The following is a 20,881-nucleotide window of genomic DNA, read 5'->3' as shown; positions in this document are numbered from 1 at the left end:
TGGCGGCTGCGAGCCCCAACTCGCAACCGCCCGCGACCCCGTTTCCACCCCTCGGCGGCCGGGCGTTCATGGCCGCACCAGACCGCCGAGGGTGCCTCCCCTTGCGTCGGACCGGTAGGGGGAGGCACTCCTACCCCCAACCGGTCCGACCGAGCGCCGCCTGGCGGGAGGAGGGTCCCCTCAGGACCCCCCTCCCAGCCTAGGTCATCCGCCACGCCGAGGCGGCCGCCCGCGACGCCTCGCGACCGGGCGACGACCTCGGGCCACCGCACGAGCGCGAGCTTCAGCGCGCCGCTGAAGCTCGCGCTCCCTCCCCGCGGCCTCCTTCTGCAACATTACGTTCTCGCAGAAGGAGGCCACGGCCCTCCACTTCTCCTCGCTGCCGAGCATGGCGCGCACCACGCCCGGCAGCGAGACATCCCGCCCGACGACGCCGACCAGGACACGGCGCTCCCCCTCCCAGGCGGGGCATACCTCCAGGGTATGATCCGCCGTGTCCTGCTCAGCGTCGCAGTGACAGCAACGCGCCGTCGGCTCCTTCCCTATCCGGCACAGGTATCTTCCGAAGCTGCCATGCCCGGAAAATACCTGTGCCAGCCGGTAGGTGAGGCTGCCATGGCCTCTGTCCAGCCACTCCTTCAGGAGTGGCCGAACAGCCCCGACAGTCCGGTGCCCCGCGGTTGGCAGAGCCAGCCGCTCCTGCCACGCGAGCAACACGGACTGCCGGGCCTGGCGCCTCAAATCGCCCCAAGCAGGTTCCTGCCCGCCCGGGACCGCCCCCACCCCCGCGCGACGGTCGACGCGGTGCCGGTACAGCACCGCGTGTGACCGCGCGAGCAGGTCCATGGGCGGCATCCCCGCTAGAACCGTCGCCGCCTCATGTGACATGGTCCGATACCCGCGGACGACCCTGAGCGCCATGCGCCTCTGCACCCGACGCAGCATAGTCATGCTGCGCCGGGAGGCAGCCAGGTCGTCCGCCCAGACGGGGGCCCCGTATAGGGCCACCGACTGGACCATTGCCACATAGAGGCGACGAACTCGGCCCGCCGGGCCCCCCAGGTTGGGCAGGATCCGGCCCAGAGCCGCAACCATCCTTTCCAACCGGGGGACCAGGCAGCGGAAATGCTGCTCGAAACGCCAGTGGCTATCGAGGATCAGCCCTAGATACCTGATCTGGGGCTTCACCTCGATGTCAGCCCCACCCACCCGGATCAGAGGGGGTGGCGGATCCTGCCGAGGTGAATGAAACGCAATCACCTCGGTCTTATGGACCGCCACCGTCATAATTTTGATTTATTGAAATTGAGTGAATATTTAATTATCAGAGGTATAGTAAAATTATAGTGAAATTACTAGTATGTATAAAAAAATTTACTTAATAATGAAATTAAAATCATTCAATTTCATCTGATCATTGAAATTGAGTGAATATTTAATTATCAGAGGTATAGTAAAATTATAGTGAAATTACTAGTATGTATAAAAAAATTTACTTAATAATGAAATTAAAATCATTCAATTTCATCTGATCATTGAAATTGAGTGAATATTTAATTATCAGAGGTATAGTAAAATTATAGTGAAATTACTAGTATGTATAAAAAAATTTACTTAATAATGAAATTAAAATCATTCAATTTCATCTGATCATTGAAATTAAGTGAATATTTAATTATCAGAGGTATAGTAAAATTATAGTGAAATTACTAGTATGTATAAAAAAATTTACTTAATAATGAAATTAAAATCATTCAATTTCATCTGATCATTGAAATTGAGTGAATATTTAATTATCAGAGGTATAGTAAAATTATAGTGAAATTACTAGCATGTATAAAAAAATTTACTTAATAATGAAATTAAAATCATTCAATTTCATCTGATCATTGAAATTGAGTGAATATTTAATTATCAGAGGTATAGTAAAATTATAGTGAAATTACTAGTATGTATAAAAAAATTTACTTAATAATGAAATTAAAATCATTCAATTTCATCTGATCATTGAAATTGAGTGAATATTTAATTATCAGAGGTATAGTAAAATTATAGTGAAATTACTAGTATGTATAAAAAAATTTACTTAATAATGAAATTAAAATCATTCAATTTCATCTGATCATTGAAATTGAGTGAATATTTAATTATCAGAGGTATAGTAAAATTATAGTGAAATTACTAGTATGTATAAAAAAATTTACTTAATAATGAAATTAAAATCATTCAATTTCATCTGATCATTGAAATTGAGTGAATATTTAATTATCAGAGGTATAGTAAAATTATAGTGAAATTACTAGTATGTATAAAAAAATTTACTTAATAATGAAATTAAAATCATTCAATTTCATCTGATCATTGAAATTGAGTGAATATTTAATTATCAGAGGTATAGTAAAATTATAGTGAAATTACTAGCATGTATAAAAAAATTTACTTAATAATGAAATTAAAATCATTCAATTTCATCTGATCATTGAAATTGAGTGAATATTTAATTATCAGAGGTATAGTAAAATTATAGTGAAATTACTAGTATGTATAAAAAAATTTACTTAATAATGAAATTAAAATCATTCAATTTCATCTGATCATTGAAATTGAGTGAATATTTAATTATCAGAGGTATAGTAAAATTATAGTGAAATTACTAGTATGTATAAAAAAATTTACTTAATAATGAAATTAAAATCATTCAATTTCATCTGATCATTGAAATTGAGTGAATATTTAATTATCAGAGGTATAGAAAAATTATAGTGAAATTACTAGCATGTATAAAAAAATTTACTTAATAATGAAATTAAAATCATTCAATTTCATCTGATCATTGAAATTGAGTGAATATTTAATTATCTGAGGTATAGTAAAATTATAGTGAAATTACTAGCATGTATAAAAAAATTTACTTAATAATGAAATTAAAATCATTCAATTTCATCTGATCATTGAAATTGAGTGAATATTTAATTATCAGAGGTATAGTAAAATTATAGTGAAATTACTAGTATGTATAAAAAAATTTACTTAATAATGAAATTAAAATCATTCAATTTCATCTGATCATTGAAATTGAGTGAATATTTAATTATCAGAGGTATAGTAAAATTATAGTGAAATTACTAGTATGTATAAAAAAATTTACTTAATAATGAAATTAAAATCATTCAATTTCATCTGATCATTGAAATTGAGTGAATATTTAATTATCAGAGGTATAGTAAAATTATAGTGAAATTACTAGTATGTATAAAAAAATTTACTTAATAATGAAATTAAAATCATTCAATTTCATCTGATCATTGAAATTGAGTGAATATTTAATTATCAGAGGTATAGTAAAATTATAGTGAAATTACTAGCATGTATAAAAAAATTTACTTAATAATGAAATTAAAATCATTCAATTTCATCTGATCATTGAAATTGAGTGAATATTTAATTATCAGAGGTATAGTAAAATTATAGTGAAATTACTAGTATGTATAAAAAAATTTACTTAATAATGAAATTAAAATCATTCAATTTCATCTGATCATTGAAATTGAGTGAATATTTAATTATCAGAGGTATAGTAAAATTATAGTGAAATTACTAGTATGTATAAAAAAATTTACTTAATAATGAAATTAAAATCATTCAATTTCATCTGATCATTGAAATTGAGTGAATATTTAATTATCAGAGGTATAGTAAAATTATAGTGAAATTACTAGTATGTATAAAAAAATTTACTTAATAATGAAATTAAAATCATTCAATTTCATCTGATCATTGAAATTGAGTGAATATTTAATTATCAGAGGTATAGTAAAATTATAGTGAAATTACTAGCATGTATAAAAAAATTTACTTAATAATGAAATTAAAATCATTCAATTTCATCTGATCATTGAAATTGAGTGAATATTTAATTATCAGAGGTATAGTAAAATTATAGTGAAATTACTAGTATGTATAAAAAAATTTACTTAATAATGAAATTAAAATCATTCAATTTCATTTGATCATTGAAATTGAGTGAATATTTAATTATCAGAGGTATAGTAAAATTATAGTGAAATTACTAGTATGTATAAAAAAATTTACTTAATAATGAAATTAAAATCATTCAATTTCATCTGATCATTGAAATTGAGTGAATATTTAATTATCAGAGGTATAGTAAAATTATAGTGAAATTACTAGCATGTATAAAAAAATTTACTTAATAATGAAATTAAAGTCATTCAATTTCATCTGATCATTGAAATTGAGTGAATATTTAATTATCAGAGGTATAGTAAAATTATAGTGAAATTACTAGTATGTATAAAAAAATTTACTTAATAATGAAATTAAAATCATTCAATTTCATCTGATCATTGAAATTGAGTGAATATTTAATTATCAGAGGTATAGTAAAATTATAGTGAAATTACTAGTATGTATAAAAAAATTTACTTAATAATGAAATTAAAATCATTCAATTTCATCTGATCATTGAAATTGAGTGAATATTTAATTATCAGAGGTATAGTAAAATTATAGTGAAATTACTAGCATGTATAAAAAAATTTACTTAATAATGAAATTAAAATCATTCAATTTCATCTGATCATTGAAATTGAGTGTTTATTTAATTATCAGAGGTATAGTAAAATTATAGTGAAATTACTAGTATGTATAAAAAAATTTACTTAATAATGAAATTAAAATCATTCAATTTCATCTGATCATTGAAATTGAGTGAATATTTAATTATCAGAGGTATAGTAAAATTATAGTGAAATTACTAGCATGTATAAAAAAATTTACTTAATAATGAAATTAAAATCATTCAATTTCATCTGATCATTGAAATTGAGTGAATATTTAATTATCAGAGGTATAGTAAAATTATAGTGAAATTACTAGTATGTATAAAAAAATTTACTTAATAATGAAATTAAAATCATTCAATTTCATCTGATCATTGAAATTGAGTGAATATTTAATTATCAGAGGTATAGTAAAATTATAGTGAAATTACTAGCATGTATAAAAAAATTTACTTAATAATGAAATTAAAATCATTCAATTTCATCTGATCATTGAAATTGAGTGAATATTTAATTATCAGAGGTATAGTAAAATTATAGTGAAATTACTAGTATGTATAAAAAAATTTACTTAATAATGAAATTAAAATCATTCAATTTCATCTGATCATTGAAATTGAGTGAATATTTAATTATCAGAGGTATAGTAAAATTATAGTGAAATTACTAGTATGTATAAAAAAATTTACTTAATAATGAAATTAAAATCATTCAATTTCATCTGATCATTGAAATTGAGTGAATATTTAATTATCAGAGGTATAGTAAAATTATAGTGAAATTACTAGTATGTATAAAAAAATTTACTTAATAATGAAATTAAAATCATTCAATTTCATCTGATCATTGAAATTGAGTGAATATTTAATTATCAGAGGTATAGTAAAATTATAGTGAAATTACTAGCATGTATAAAAAAATTTACTTAATAATGAAATTAAAATCATTCAATTTCATCTGATCATTGAAATTGAGTGAATATTTAATTATCAGAGGTATAGTAAAATTATAGTGAAATTACTAGTATGTATAAAAAAATTTACTTAATAATGAAATTAAAATCATTCAATTTCATCTGATCATTGAAATTGGGTGAATATTTAATTATCAGAGGTATAGTAAAATTATAGTGAAATTACTAGTATGTATAAAAAAATTTACTTAATAATGAAATTAAAATCATTCAATTTCATCTGATCATTGAAATTGAGTGAATATTTAATTATCAGAGGTATAGTAAAATTATAGTGAAATTACTAGCATGTATAAAAAAATTTACTTAATAATGAAATTAAAATCATTCAATTTCATCTGATCATTGAAATTGAGTGAATATTTAATTATCAGAGGTATAGTAAAATTATAGTGAAATTACTAGTATGTATAAAAAAATTTACTTAATAATGAAATTAAAATCATTCAATTTCATCTGATCATTGAAATTGAGTGAATATTTAATTATCAGAGGTATAGTAAAATTATAGTGAAATTACTAGTATGTATAAAAAAATTTACTTAATAATGAAATTAAAATCATTCAATTTCATCTGATCATTGAAATTGAGTGAATATTTAATTATCAGAGGTATAGTAAAATTATAGTGAAATTACTAGCATGTATAAAAAAATTTACTTAATAATGAAATTAAAATCATTCAATTTCATCTGATCATTGAAATTGAGTGAATATTTAATTATCAGAGGTATAGTAAAATTATAGTGAAATTACTAGTATGTATAAAAAAATTTACTTAATAATGAAATTAAAATCATTCAATTTCATCTGATCATTGAAATTGAGTGAATATTTAATTATCAGAGGTATAGTAAAATTATAGTGAAATTACTAGCATGTATAAAAAAATTTACTTAATAATGAAATTAAAATCATTCAATTTCATCTGATCATTGAAATTGAGTGAATATTTAATTATCAGAGGTATAGTAAAATTATAGTGAAATTACTAGTATGTATAAAAAAATTTACTTAATAATGAAATTAAAATCATTCAATTTCATCTGATCATTGAAATTGAGTGAATATTTAATTATCTGAGGTATAGTAAAATTATAGTGAAATTACTAGCATGTATAAAAAAATTTACTTAATAATGAAATTAAAATCATTCAATTTCATCTGATCATTGAAATTGAGTGAATATTTAATTATCAGAGGTATAGTAAAATTATAGTGAAATTACTAGTATGTATAAAAAAATTTACTTAATAATGAAATTAAAATCATTCAATTTCATCTGATCATTGAAATTGAGTGAATATTTAATTATCAGAGGTATAGTAAAATTATAGTGAAATTACTAGTATGTATAAAAAAATTTACTTAATAATGAAATTAAAATCATTCAATTTCATCTGATCATTGAAATTGAGTGAATATTTAATTATCAGAGGTATAGTAAAATTATAGTGAAATTACTAGTATGTATAAAAAAATTTACTTAATAATGAAATTAAAATCATTCAATTTCATCTGATCATTGAAATTGAGTGAATATTTAATTATCAGAGGTATAGTAAAATTATAGTGAAATTACTAGCATGTATAAAAAAATTTACTTAATAATGAAATTAAAATCATTCAATTTCATCTGATCATTGAAATTGAGTGAATATTTAATTATCAGAGGTATAGTAAAATTATAGTGAAATTACTAGTATGTATAAAAAAATTTACTTAATAATGAAATTAAAATCATTCAATTTCATCTGATCATTGAAATTGAGTGAATATTTAATTATCAGAGGTATAGTAAAATTATAGTGAAATTACTAGTATGTATAAAAAAATTTATTTAATAATGAAATTAAAATCATTCAATTTCATCTGATCATTGAAATTGAGTGAATATTTAATTATCAGAGGTATAGTAAAATTATAGTGAAATTACTAGTATGTATAAAAAAATTTACTTAATAATGAAATTAAAATCATTCAATTTCATCTGATCATTGAAATTGAGTGAATATTTAATTATCAGAGGTATAGTAAAATTATAGTGAAATTACTAGCTTGTATAAAAAAATTTACTTAATAATGAAATTAAAATCATTCAATTTCATCTGATCATTGAAATTGAGTGAATATTTAATTATCAGAGGTATAGTAAAATTATAGTGAAATTACTAGTATGTATAAAAAAATTTACTTAATAATGAAATTAAAATCATTCAATTTCATCTGATCATTGAAATTGAGTGAATATTTAATTATCAGAGGTATAGTAAAATTATAGTGAAATTACTAGCATGTATAAAAAAATTTACTTAATAATGAAATTAAAATCATTCAATTTCATCTGATCATTGAAATTGAGTGAATATTTAATTATCAGAGGTATAGTAAAATTATAGTGAAATTACTAGTATGTATAAAAAAATTTAGTTAATAATGAAATTAAAATCATTCAATTTCATCTGATCATTGAAATTGAGTGAATATTTAATTATCAGAGGTATAGTAAAATTATAGTGAAATTACTAGTATGTATAAAAAAATTTATTTAATAATGAAATTAAAATCATTCAATTTCATCTGATCATTGAAATTGAGTGAATATTTAATTATCAGAGGTATAGTAAAATTATAGTGAAATTACTAGTATGTATAAAAAAATTTACTTAATAATGAAATTAAAATCATTCAATTTCATCTGATCATTGAAATTGAGTGAATATTTAATTATCAGAGGTATAGTAAAATTATAGTGAAATTACTAGCATGTATAAAAAAATTTACTTAATAATGAAATTAAAATCATTCAATTTCATCTGATCATTGAAATTGAGTGAATATTTAATTATCAGAGGTATAGTAAAATTATAGTGAAATTACTAGCATGTATAAAAAAATTTACTTAATAATGAAATTAAAATCATTCAATTTCATCTGATCATTGAAATTGAGTGAATATTTAATTATCAGAGGTATAGTAAAATTATAGTGAAATTACTAGTATGTATAAAAAAATTTACTTAATAATGAAATTAAAATCATTCAATTTCATCTGATCATTGAAATTGAGTGAATATTTAATTGTCAGAGGTATAGTAAAATTATAGTGAAATTACTAGTATGTATAAAAAAATTTACTTAATAATGAAATTAAAATCATTCAATTTCATCTGATCATTGAAATTGAGTGAATATTTAATTATCAGAGGTATAGTAAAATTATAGTGAAATTACTAGCATGTATAAAAAAATTTACTTAATAATGAAATTAAAATCATTCAATTTCATCTGATCATTGAAATTGAGTGAATATTTAATTAGCAGAGGTATAGTAAAATTATAGTGAAATTACTAGTATGTATAAAAAAATTTACTTAATAATGAAATTAAAATCATTCAATTTCATCTGATCATTGAAATTGAGTGAATATTTAATTATCAGAGGTATAGTAAAATTATAGTGAAATTACTAGTATGTATAAAAAAATTTACTTAATAATGAAATTAAAATCATTCAATTTCATCTGATCATTGAAATTGAGTGAATATTTAATTATCAGAGGTATAGTAAAATTATAGTGAAATTACTAGCATGTATAAAAAAATTTACTTAATAATGAAATTAAAATCATTCAATTTCATCTGATCATTGAAATTGAGTGAATATTTAATTATCAGAGGTATAGTAAAATTATAGTGAAATTACTAGTATGTATAAAAAAATTTACTTAATAATGAAATTAAAATCATTCAATTTCATCTGATCATTGAAATTGAGTGAATATTTAATTATCAGAGGTATAGTAAAATTATAGTGAAATTACTAGTATGTATAAAAAAATTTACTTAATAATGAAATTAAAATCATTCAATTTCATCTGATCATTGAAATTGAGTGAATATTTAATTATCAGAGGTATAGTAAAATTATAGTGAAATTACTAGCATGTATAAAAAAATTTACTTAATAATGAAATTAAAATCATTCAATTTCATCTGATCATTGAAATTGAGTGAATATTTAATTATCAGAGGTATAGTAAAATTATAGTGAAATTACTAGTATGTATAAAAAAATTTACTTAATAATGAAATTAAAATCATTCAATTTCATCTGATCATTGAAATTGAGTGAATATTTAATTATCAGAGGTATAGTAAAATTATAGTGAAATTACTAGTATGTATAAAAAAATTTACTTAATAATGAAATTAAAATCATTCAATTTCATCTGATCATTGAAATTGAGTGAATATTTAATTATCAGAGGTATAGTAAAATTATAGTGAAATTACTAGCATGTATAAAAAAATTTACTTAATAATGAAATTAAAATCATTCAATTTCATCTGATCATTGAAATTGAGTGAATATTTAATTATCAGAGGTATAGTAAAATTATAGTGAAATTACTAGTATGTATAAAAAAATTTACTTAATAATGAAATTAAAATCATTCAATTTCATCTGATCATTGAAATTGTGTGAATATTTAATTATCAGAGGTATAGTAAAATTATAGTGAAATTACTAGCATGTATAAAAAAATTTACTTAATAATGAAATTAAAATCATTCAATTTCATCTGATCATTGAAATTGAGTGAATATTTAATTATCAGAGGTATAGTAAAATTATAGTGAAATTACTAGTATGTATAAAAAAATTTACTTAATAATGAAATTAAAATCATTCAATTTCATCTGATCATTGAAATTGAGTGAATATTTAATTATCAGAGGTATAGTAAAATTATAGTGAAATTACTAGCATGTATAAAAAAATTTACTTAATAATGAAATTAAAATCATTCAATTTCATCTGATCATTGAAATTGAGTGAATATTTAATTATCAGAGGTATAGTAAAATTATAGTGAAATTACTAGTATGTATAAAAAAATTTACTTAATAATGAAATTAAAATCATTCAATTTGATAAAATTTTAGTTTATTATAAAATTTTTCTATTACGATGAAAAGATTTAATTAAAAATTAAAAGTTTTAGTAAAAATTTAATTTTAGTTTTATTATTAATTACTCATTTTAATATTTATATAAATTTTTTTTTTATTATAAATTTTTAAATAAAATTTATAAAAATTATTTAAATTTTATATTTGAAAAATAAATGAAAATTTTATTTAGGAAAAAAAAATTAATAGAAGATAATTTAGTGCCAGCATCTGCGGTTAAACTACATCTATAAATTAATAATAATAATTTTAAATAAATTTAATAAAAAAAAATTAAATAAATAATTAATTATAATTTTAGTGAAATAATAATATAATTTTAAATTTATTTATTAAATTTAGTTATTTTGTAAATTTTATTAAAAACTAGGATTAGATACCCTATTATTAAAAAAGAAATTATACAATTGATTATTAAATGTTAATCATTAAAATTAAAATATTTGGCGGTTAAATAATATTTTAGAGGAACTTGTGAATTAATTTGATGATCCACGATAAGATTTACTTAATTTAATTTTTATGTATTGTTGTTTTTAAAAATTTTAATAAAAATATTTTTATTAAATTTTATTTAAATTATAATTCAAATCAAAATGTAGAATAATTAAGATTTAATGAGTTACAATAAAATTTATATTTAAGGATAATTTATTTTAATATAAATTTTAAAAAGGATTTAAAAGTAAATAATTTTAAATTAAAATTATTGAAAGTTGTAAATTTAATGTACAAATCGCCCGTCATTTTCATATAAAAATTGGAAAAAGTCGTAACAAAGTAAAAGTATTGGAAAATGTTTTTAGTTTAAGAATAAATAATTAATTAATAATTTATTTTTAAATAAATTTAAATAATAATTTTTATTCTAAAAATATTTATTTTATATATAAATAATATATATATATATATATATATATATATATATATATATATGTTATTTTAAAGTCTAATTTAATTTAATAATAATTAAAGTAATTTTAAATTAAATTTGTTTAAGTAAATATTTTAAATAAATTTTTTATATTAATAAGTATTGTAAAAGTTTTAAATAATTTTAAATAAAAAAAAAAATTATTTTTGTACCTTTTGTATCAGGATTTATTAATTATAATTATATATATATATATATTTCTCGAAAATAAAAGAGCTAAATAAATATAATTTTTTATGTAAAATAATTAATTATTAATATTTATTTAGAAATTATACGTTATTCGATTTTATTGATATCTAGTTTTTTTTGAAATGAATTTAATTCATATATTTAATAAAAATTTATTTTATAATAAAATAAAATTTATTAAATATAAAAAAATTATGGGATAAACTTTAATTTTAAAATTATTATTTAAAATATTTATTTAAATATATTTATATTCATAAAATTTGTTAATATTAAAAAAAATTTAATAATTTATAAAATTTAAATATTTAAAAATTTATTAATAAAATATAAATTGATAAAAAAAAATTAATTAAAATTAAATTAAATTAATTTATAATGATAAAATTAGTAAATTTTATTATATTAATATATTTATTTAATTTATAAATATAATATAGGAATTAAGCAAAAATTATATTCACCTGTTTATCAAAAACATGTCTTTTTGTTAATAATTTAAAGTCAATTCTGCTCAATGAATTAAATTTTAAATAGCTGCAGTATTTTGACTGTACAAAGGTAGCATAATAAATAGGTTTTTAATTGGAATCTTGTATGAAAGAGTTAATGAAATATAAACTATCTTTATTATAAAAATTAAATTTTAATTTTAAGTAAAAATGCTTAAATAATATTAAGGGACGATAAGACCCTATAGAATTTTATATAATTTTATTAATATTAATATTTTAAATTGATATTAATAAAATTATATTTTATTGGGAGGATATTTAAATTTATTAAACTTTAAAATAATTAATAATCAATAATTATTGTTTAAATAAATGAATTTTATTAAAAATTAATAGATAAATTACCTTAGGGATAACAGTGTAATATCTTTGGAAAGATCATATTAATAAAGATGATTACAACCTCGATGTTGAATTAAGATAAATTTTAAATGCAGTAGTTTAAATATTAAGTCTGTTCGACTTTTAAAATCTTACATGATTTGAGTTCAGATCGGCGTAAGCCAGATCGGTTTCTATCTTTAATAAAAATAAATATTTTTGTACGAAAGGACTCTATATTTAAAATAATTTTTTATTAATTAATAAATATTTTTATTAATTATTTTAGCAAATTAGTGCAATTAAATTTAGAATTTAGTATAAATATAAGTTATTATATAAATAATAATTTATTCTTTATTAAATTATATATATATAAGTTTAATTTATTTATTTTTATTAATTTTAATAAATTTAATAGCTGTTGCATTTTTAACATTATATGAACGAAAAATTTTAGGTTATATTCAAGATCGAAAAGGTCCAAATAAATCTGGATTTATAGGATTATTCCAACCAATTAATGATGCCATAAAATTATTATTTAAAGAATTTTTTATTTTAAAAAATTCAAATTTTTATCAATATATATTTTGTCCTATATTAATTCTAATTTTATCTTTTATATTATGATTAGTAACACCTTTTTATTTTAATTTATATAATAATAATTTTTCAATTTTATTTATATTAAGAATTTTAAGATTTAATGTTTTTCCTATAATAATTATAGGATGATCTTCAAATTCTAATTATTCTATGTTAGGATCAATTCGATCTATTGCACAATCTATTTCTTATGAAATTAGATTATTTTTAATATTATTAATTATAATATTATTAACTGAAAGTATATCTTTTTACAATTTTATTATTTTTCAAAAATATATTAAATTTTGTATTTTTTTATTTCCTTTATATTTAATATTTATATTAAATATATTAATAGAATTAAATCGTACACCATTTGATTTAATTGAAGGTGAATCAGAATTAATTTCTGGATTTAATACTGAATATTTTAGAAGACAATTTACTATAATTTTTATAGCTGAATATTTAAGAATTAGATTTGCAAGAATAATTTTAAGTATTATATTTTTTGGATTTGATATATATTCAATTAAATTTTTATTAATTTATTATTTTCATTTATTATTAATTATTTGAATACGTGGGGTTTTACCTCGTATTCGATATGATGAATTAATATATTTATGTTGAAAAACTTTTTTACCTATAACTTTAATATATTTATTTTTTATTTTTATATTTAAACAATTTTCTAATATTATATTATAAATTAAAATATTAAATAAATTTTTAATTTATAATTTAATAAATTTATATAAATATAATTATTATTATAAAATTTAAGTTTATAGAAGTTTATAATATTCTATCTTATATTTTCAAAATATATGCTTAATTCAAGCTCGTAAACTTAAAATTTTATATTTATTTTATTTAAAATTTTAATATAATAATATTATCTCAAAATTTATTAAATATTGAATTTAATAAAAAATATGAGAAATATAATAATGAAAATAATTGTCTTAAATTAGTGTAAGGATATTCAATTAATTGACTACCTAATCAAGTTAATAAAATAAATACATTAACAAATATTCAAAATATAATTTTATTAATTGGGTAAAATTTACTTGATTTAATATTATAATTATTAATAATTGGTAAAAAATATAAAATTAAAATTGATATAAATAATATTAATACTCCTCCTAATTTATTTGGAATAGCTCGTAAAATTGAATATGCAAATAAAAAATATCATTCTGGTTTAATATGTTCTGGTGTAATTATAGAATTTGCTATAATAAAATTATCTGGATCACTTAAATAATAAGGAATTTGTATAACAATAATAAAATTAATATATAAAATCAAAATAAATCCTATAATATCTTTAATAAAAAAATAAGGATAAAAAGGAATTTTATAGATATTACTATCTATACCTATTGGGTTATTTGATCCATTTAAATGTAAATAAAATAAATGTAAAATTACTATAAATATAATAATTAAAGGTAAAATAAAATGAAATGAATAAAAACGATTTAATGTTGCATTATTAATTGAAAATCCTCCTCAAATTCATTCAACAATATCTTGCCCAATATATGGTAATGCGGATAATAAATTTGTAATTACAGTTGCACCTCAAAAAGATATTTGTCCTCATGGTAATACATATCCTAAAAAAGCCGTAGCTATAGAAAGTAATAAAATTATAATTCCAATAAATCATACATTAATTGATTTAAATGAATGATAATAGATATTTCGCCCAATATGTATATATATACAAATAAAATATATTGAAGCTCCATTTATATGAATTAAACGAATTAATCAACCTTTATTAACATCTTTTATAATATGAATAACTCTTTCAAAAGCATAATTAATATTTGGACAATAATGTAATGATAATAATAACCCTGAAATAATCTGAATTATTAAATATAACCCTAATAATGATCCAAAGTTTCATAAAATATTAATATTTAATGGGGTTGGTAAAATAATTAATGAATTATTAAAAATTTTAAGTAATGAATTAACTTTAAATAATTTAATGAATTTATTTTTCATTAATTAAATATAATAAGATTTTTTATATTATTAATTTTTAATTTTTCGTAATGATTTAAATTTAATTAATGATATTTTTATAATTAAATTTAAACAATAAATTAAATAAGTAATTGAAATAAAAATAAAAATACAATTAGGAAATTTATATAATAATTTAATTGAATAATTAATATTTTTAAATATAATTTTATTTATTATAAAATCAATTGAAATATAATTATAATATGTATAAATTATAATTAAAATTATAATAATATATATTAATAAAATTGAATAATATTCATAAGTAAATATAATTATTTTATAATTATTAATTAATCTAGTAAAATATATAAATATAATTATTAATCCCCCAATTATTGAAATAAAAATTATATAACTATATATATTTATATTTATATCTAAATTAATTAATAATAATATATTTATAATATAAAAAACTAAAATTATTATAAATATTAATGGATGTAAATTAATTTTTATTATTGAAAATCTAATTAATATAATTATATTTGAAACAATAATTAATTTAATTAAAATTATTATTTTTGGTATTATTATTATCATTTTAAAATTAAAATTATTATTTATAAATTAACAAAAAATAGTTTATTTAAAATATTAATTTTGGGAATTAAAGATAAAATATTCTTTTTTTTTTTGAAAATTAAAATTGTTTTAAATAAATTATTTTTTTTAATTTACAAAATTAATGTTTTTAAATAAACTATAAAACTTAATTTAATTTTAAATATTCAAAATAAATATATAAAATATGATTTTATTGGTGATATATTATTTAATTATCACTTTTTTTATTTAATATTATTTTTAGGAATAGTATTAATTTTTAAATTTAAAGATTCATTATTAATAATTTTAATTAGAATTGAATTTATAATCATATTAAATATTATAATAACTATTTATTTAAAAATTATAAATTTTGATGAATGATTATTTTTATTTTATATTGTATTTTCTATTTGTGAAAGAGTATTAGGTTTATCTTTAATTATTAATTTAATATATAAATATGGAAATCAAAATATTAGAATAATAAATTTAATATGGTAATAATAATTAAAATATTAAAATAATTAAATTTAATATGGTAATAATAATTTTATTTAATACATTTGCTTTAATTTATATATATAATTTTTATAAATATAAATTTATAATAAGAAATTTAATTAATATAATATTAATTATATTAATTATAAATTATGATTTATTTATTGAATGAAATAAATATAGATTTAATTTTAGATTAAATAATTATTCTTTTATAATGATTATTTTAAGATTATGGATTTTTAGAATTATTATTATATCATTAAGATTAAAAATAATTAATTTTAATTTATTTATTAATTTTTTATTAATTTTATTAATTAATTTAATTTTATTTTTTATATCTAATAATATTTTAATATTCTATTTTTTCTTTGAAGTTAGATTAATTTTAATATTTTTAATAATTATTTATTGAGGAATAGGTGAAATACGAATTTTAGCAAGAATATATTTAATATTTTATACTTTATTTTTTTCTTTACCATTTTTATTATTTTTATTTTTAATAATTTTAAATAAAAATTATATTATATTTAATATAATAGAAATAGAATTATTTATTTGTAATAATTATCTATTTATATTTATAATTTTATCTTTTTTAGTTAAAATTCCAATTTTTGGTATACATAATTGATTATTAAAAGCTCATGTAGAAGCTCCTGTATATTGTTCAATAATTTTAGCTTCTATTATATTAAAATTAGGAACATATGGATTATTACGATTTATTTTAATTTTTTATAATAATTTAATATTTATTAAAATTTATATTATAATTATTAGTATAATTGGAGGTATTATTTTAAGAATTTTATGTTTACGTCAGATTGATATAAAAATTTTAGTTGCATATTCTTCAGTAGTTCATATAAGTATTTTAATTAGTAGATTAATAACTTTAAAAAATTTAAGTTTATATAGATGTTATTTAACAATAATTTCTCATGGTTTATGTTCATCAGGATTATTTTATATAGTAAATTTATTTTATAAAGAAACAAATAGTCGATTAATAATTATTAATAAAGGTATTATAAATATTACTTCAAAAATATCATTATTATGATTTTTATTATGTTCTTCTAATATATCTGCTCCTTTATCATTAAATTTAATTAGAGAAATTTTTACTATAATAATTTTATATAATTGATGTAATTCATTAATTTTTATATTAATATTAATTAGATTTTTAAGATTTATTTATTCTTTATATTTATTTAGATATATAAATCATGGAAAAATAAATTTTTATTCAAAAATTAAAAATTTTAAGTTTTTAGAATTTTTAGTAATTATTTTACATTGATTACCTTTAAATTTTATATTTTTAAATTTAGATTTATTTATATAATTTAATTGTAATAAAAATATTTATTTAAATTTAAGTTAATATATATATATATATATATATTAATATATATAAATAAAAATCAATTTAAATAGTTTAAATAAAAATATTGAATTGTGGATTCAGTGATGTATAAAAATACTTTAAATTATATTATTAATAATTATTTATAGTTTATTTATATTAATTTTAAGTTTTATATTAATAATTATAGGAATATATTTTTATATATTTAAATTTAATATATATATTGAATGATTAATATTAAATTTTAATAGAATAAAAATTGAATTTTTAATTTTCTTAGATTATATAAGATTAATTTTTTTAAGAATTGTAATATTAATTTCTTCTATAGTAATATTATATAGAATTGAATATATAAAATCAGAAATTTTTATTAAACGATTTATTTATTTAGTAATATTATTTGTAATTTCAATATGTTTAATAATTTTAAGTCCAAATATTTTTAGAATTATATTAGGTTGAGATGGTTTAGGATTAATTTCTTATTGTTTAATTATTTTTTATCAAAATTATAATTCATATAATTCAGGATTCTTAACAATTTTATGTAATCGAATTGGAGATGTTAGATTATTATTAATAATTTGTATATTTATAAATTTAGGTTCTTGAAATGGTTTAATTTACAATAATAATTTTTATAATAATATATTAAATTTTATATTAATTTTAACAGCTATAACTAAAAGTGCTCAAATACCTTTTTCTTTATGATTACCTGCTGCTATAACAGCCCCTACTCCAGTTTCTTCATTAGTTCATTCGTCAACATTAGTTACTGCAGGTGTATATTTATTAATTCGATATAATAAATTATTTATAATAAATATAAATATTAATATATATATATTATATATTTCTTTAATAACAACTTTTATAGCAAGATTAATAGCTAATTTTGAATATGATTTAAAAAAAATTATTGCTTTATCAACATTAAGACAATTAGGTTTAATAATATTAACTTTAAGTATTAATTATTATGAGTTAGCGTTTTTTCATATAATTATTCATGCTTTATTTAAATCATTAATATTTTTATGTGCTGGGGATTTTATTCATTTAATAAATAATAATCAAGATATTCGTAAATATGGTAATATATTAATAATTACGCCAATAAAAAGATTAATTATAATTTTAAGTTTAATTATATTAATAGGATTCCCATTTTTATCTGGATTTTATTCAAAAGATTTAATTATTGAAATATTTATAAATAAAAAATTAAATTATATTTTTTATTTAATTTTTATTGTTTCAATAATATTAACAATTAGATATAGAATTCGAATAATTTTATGATTAATATTTTTTAATAATAATTTTATTCCTATAATTTATTTTAAAGAAAATAAATTAATAATTTTTTGTATAATAATATTATTAATATTATCTTTTTTTTTTAGATATAATATATTTAAATTAATTTATATTAAATATTTATTTAATATATATATATTAGATAAAATAATAATTTTAAATTTTTATATTTATGGATTTTGAATTAGTTTATTAATGTATAATTTTAATATATATTTATTTAAAAATTTAATAAATTTTATTATAACAATATTTTTTTCTATATATATATTTAAATATAGGTATAAAAATTTATTTAATATTATATATAAATATGAAATTTTAATGGAAAAAGGATGATTTGAAAGATTTATGGGTATATATATATTGAAATTAATATATATATTTAATATATTTAATAATAAATATATATTTAATAAATTAGAATTTATTGTTATTATAAATTTTTATACTATTATATTATTATTATTTATTTGAATTTTATAAATTATTTAAATAGCTTAAATATAAAAGTATAATATTGAAAATATTAAGATAAATAAATTTTTTAAATAGAAATATTAATGAATAATCATTAATTTTTAAGTTAGAAGCTTAAATTATTATATTTCAAATTTATATAATTTAAACAAAATATTATATTTTCAATATAAAAATAATATAAATTAATTTTATTTATAAATAATTATAAAAATTAATAATTTAATTGGAATATCTAATTCAATTAAATTATTAACAATAATTTACCTCTAATTTTTTGGTTTCAATTAAATTTAGATATTAATAATTTATTTATTAAATTTTTAAATGCAATTTAAATGTTATTATAATTAACTAATATCCAAATTAAAAATTATATAAAGTAAAAATTTACATTTAATTTCGAATTAAAAATTTGATTATTAAAATTAATCTATATAATAAATTAATTCAATCAATTTAAATAACCTAAATATCATTCTATTAATAAACCAATAATTAATATTAATAAAAAATATATAAATATAATTATTGAAATTAAAGATATAAATTCTTTTATTACAAAAACTAAAGGTAAAATTAATATAATTTCAACATCAAAAATTAAAAAAATTAATGAAATTAAAAAAAAATTATTAGAAAATGGTAATCGTCTATTAGATAAAGGATCAAATCCACATTCAATTGGTAAAATTTTTTCTCGATTTTTTTTATACCTTATTTTAAAATATAAATTTATAAATGTTAATAATAAACAAATAAATATAATAATAAATAATATAAATATATAATTAAAAATTATATATATTATTATTAATAAATTTTTTAATTGGAAGTTAATCGTAATAATTTTTATACTATATATATATTATTAATTAATTTAATATATTCATCAATAAATAAATATATAAACAAATAATCAAATAATATCTACAAAATGTCAATATCAAGATGAAGCTTCAAAATGAAAATGATGAATTTTAGAAAAATGATTAATTGATATACGAAATAAACATGTTATTAAAAATAAAATACCAATAATTACATGTGTTCCATGAAATCCTGTCAATAAATAAAAAATAGATCCAAAAATTCTATCATTAATACAAAATTTTGATTCATTATATTCTAAGTATTGTAATAATGAAAAATAAATTCCTAATAAAATTGTACATAATAATCAAAATTTTCTATATCTTAATTTATTATTTAATAATAAATTATGACTTAAAGTAATTATAAATCCAGATGAAATTAAAATAATTGAATTTAATAATGGAATATCATAAGGATTAAATATTAAAATATTTTTAGGAGGTCATAAATTACCAATTTCAATATTAGGTGAAATACATCTATGAAAATAAGTTCAAAATATTGAAATAAAAAAAAATAATTCTGAAATAATAAATAAAATTATTCTAAATTTTATTATTATTATTACTTTTAATGTATGGAATCCTTGATAAGTTCTTTCACGAATAATATCTCGTC

Source organism: Colletes latitarsis, chromosome 13 (assembly GCF_051014445.1).
Source record: "Colletes latitarsis isolate SP2378_abdomen chromosome 13, iyColLati1, whole genome shotgun sequence".
In the NCBI taxonomy this organism is placed as follows: domain Eukaryota; kingdom Metazoa; phylum Arthropoda; class Insecta; order Hymenoptera; family Colletidae; genus Colletes; species Colletes latitarsis.
This window is presented reverse-complemented; position numbering follows the sequence as displayed.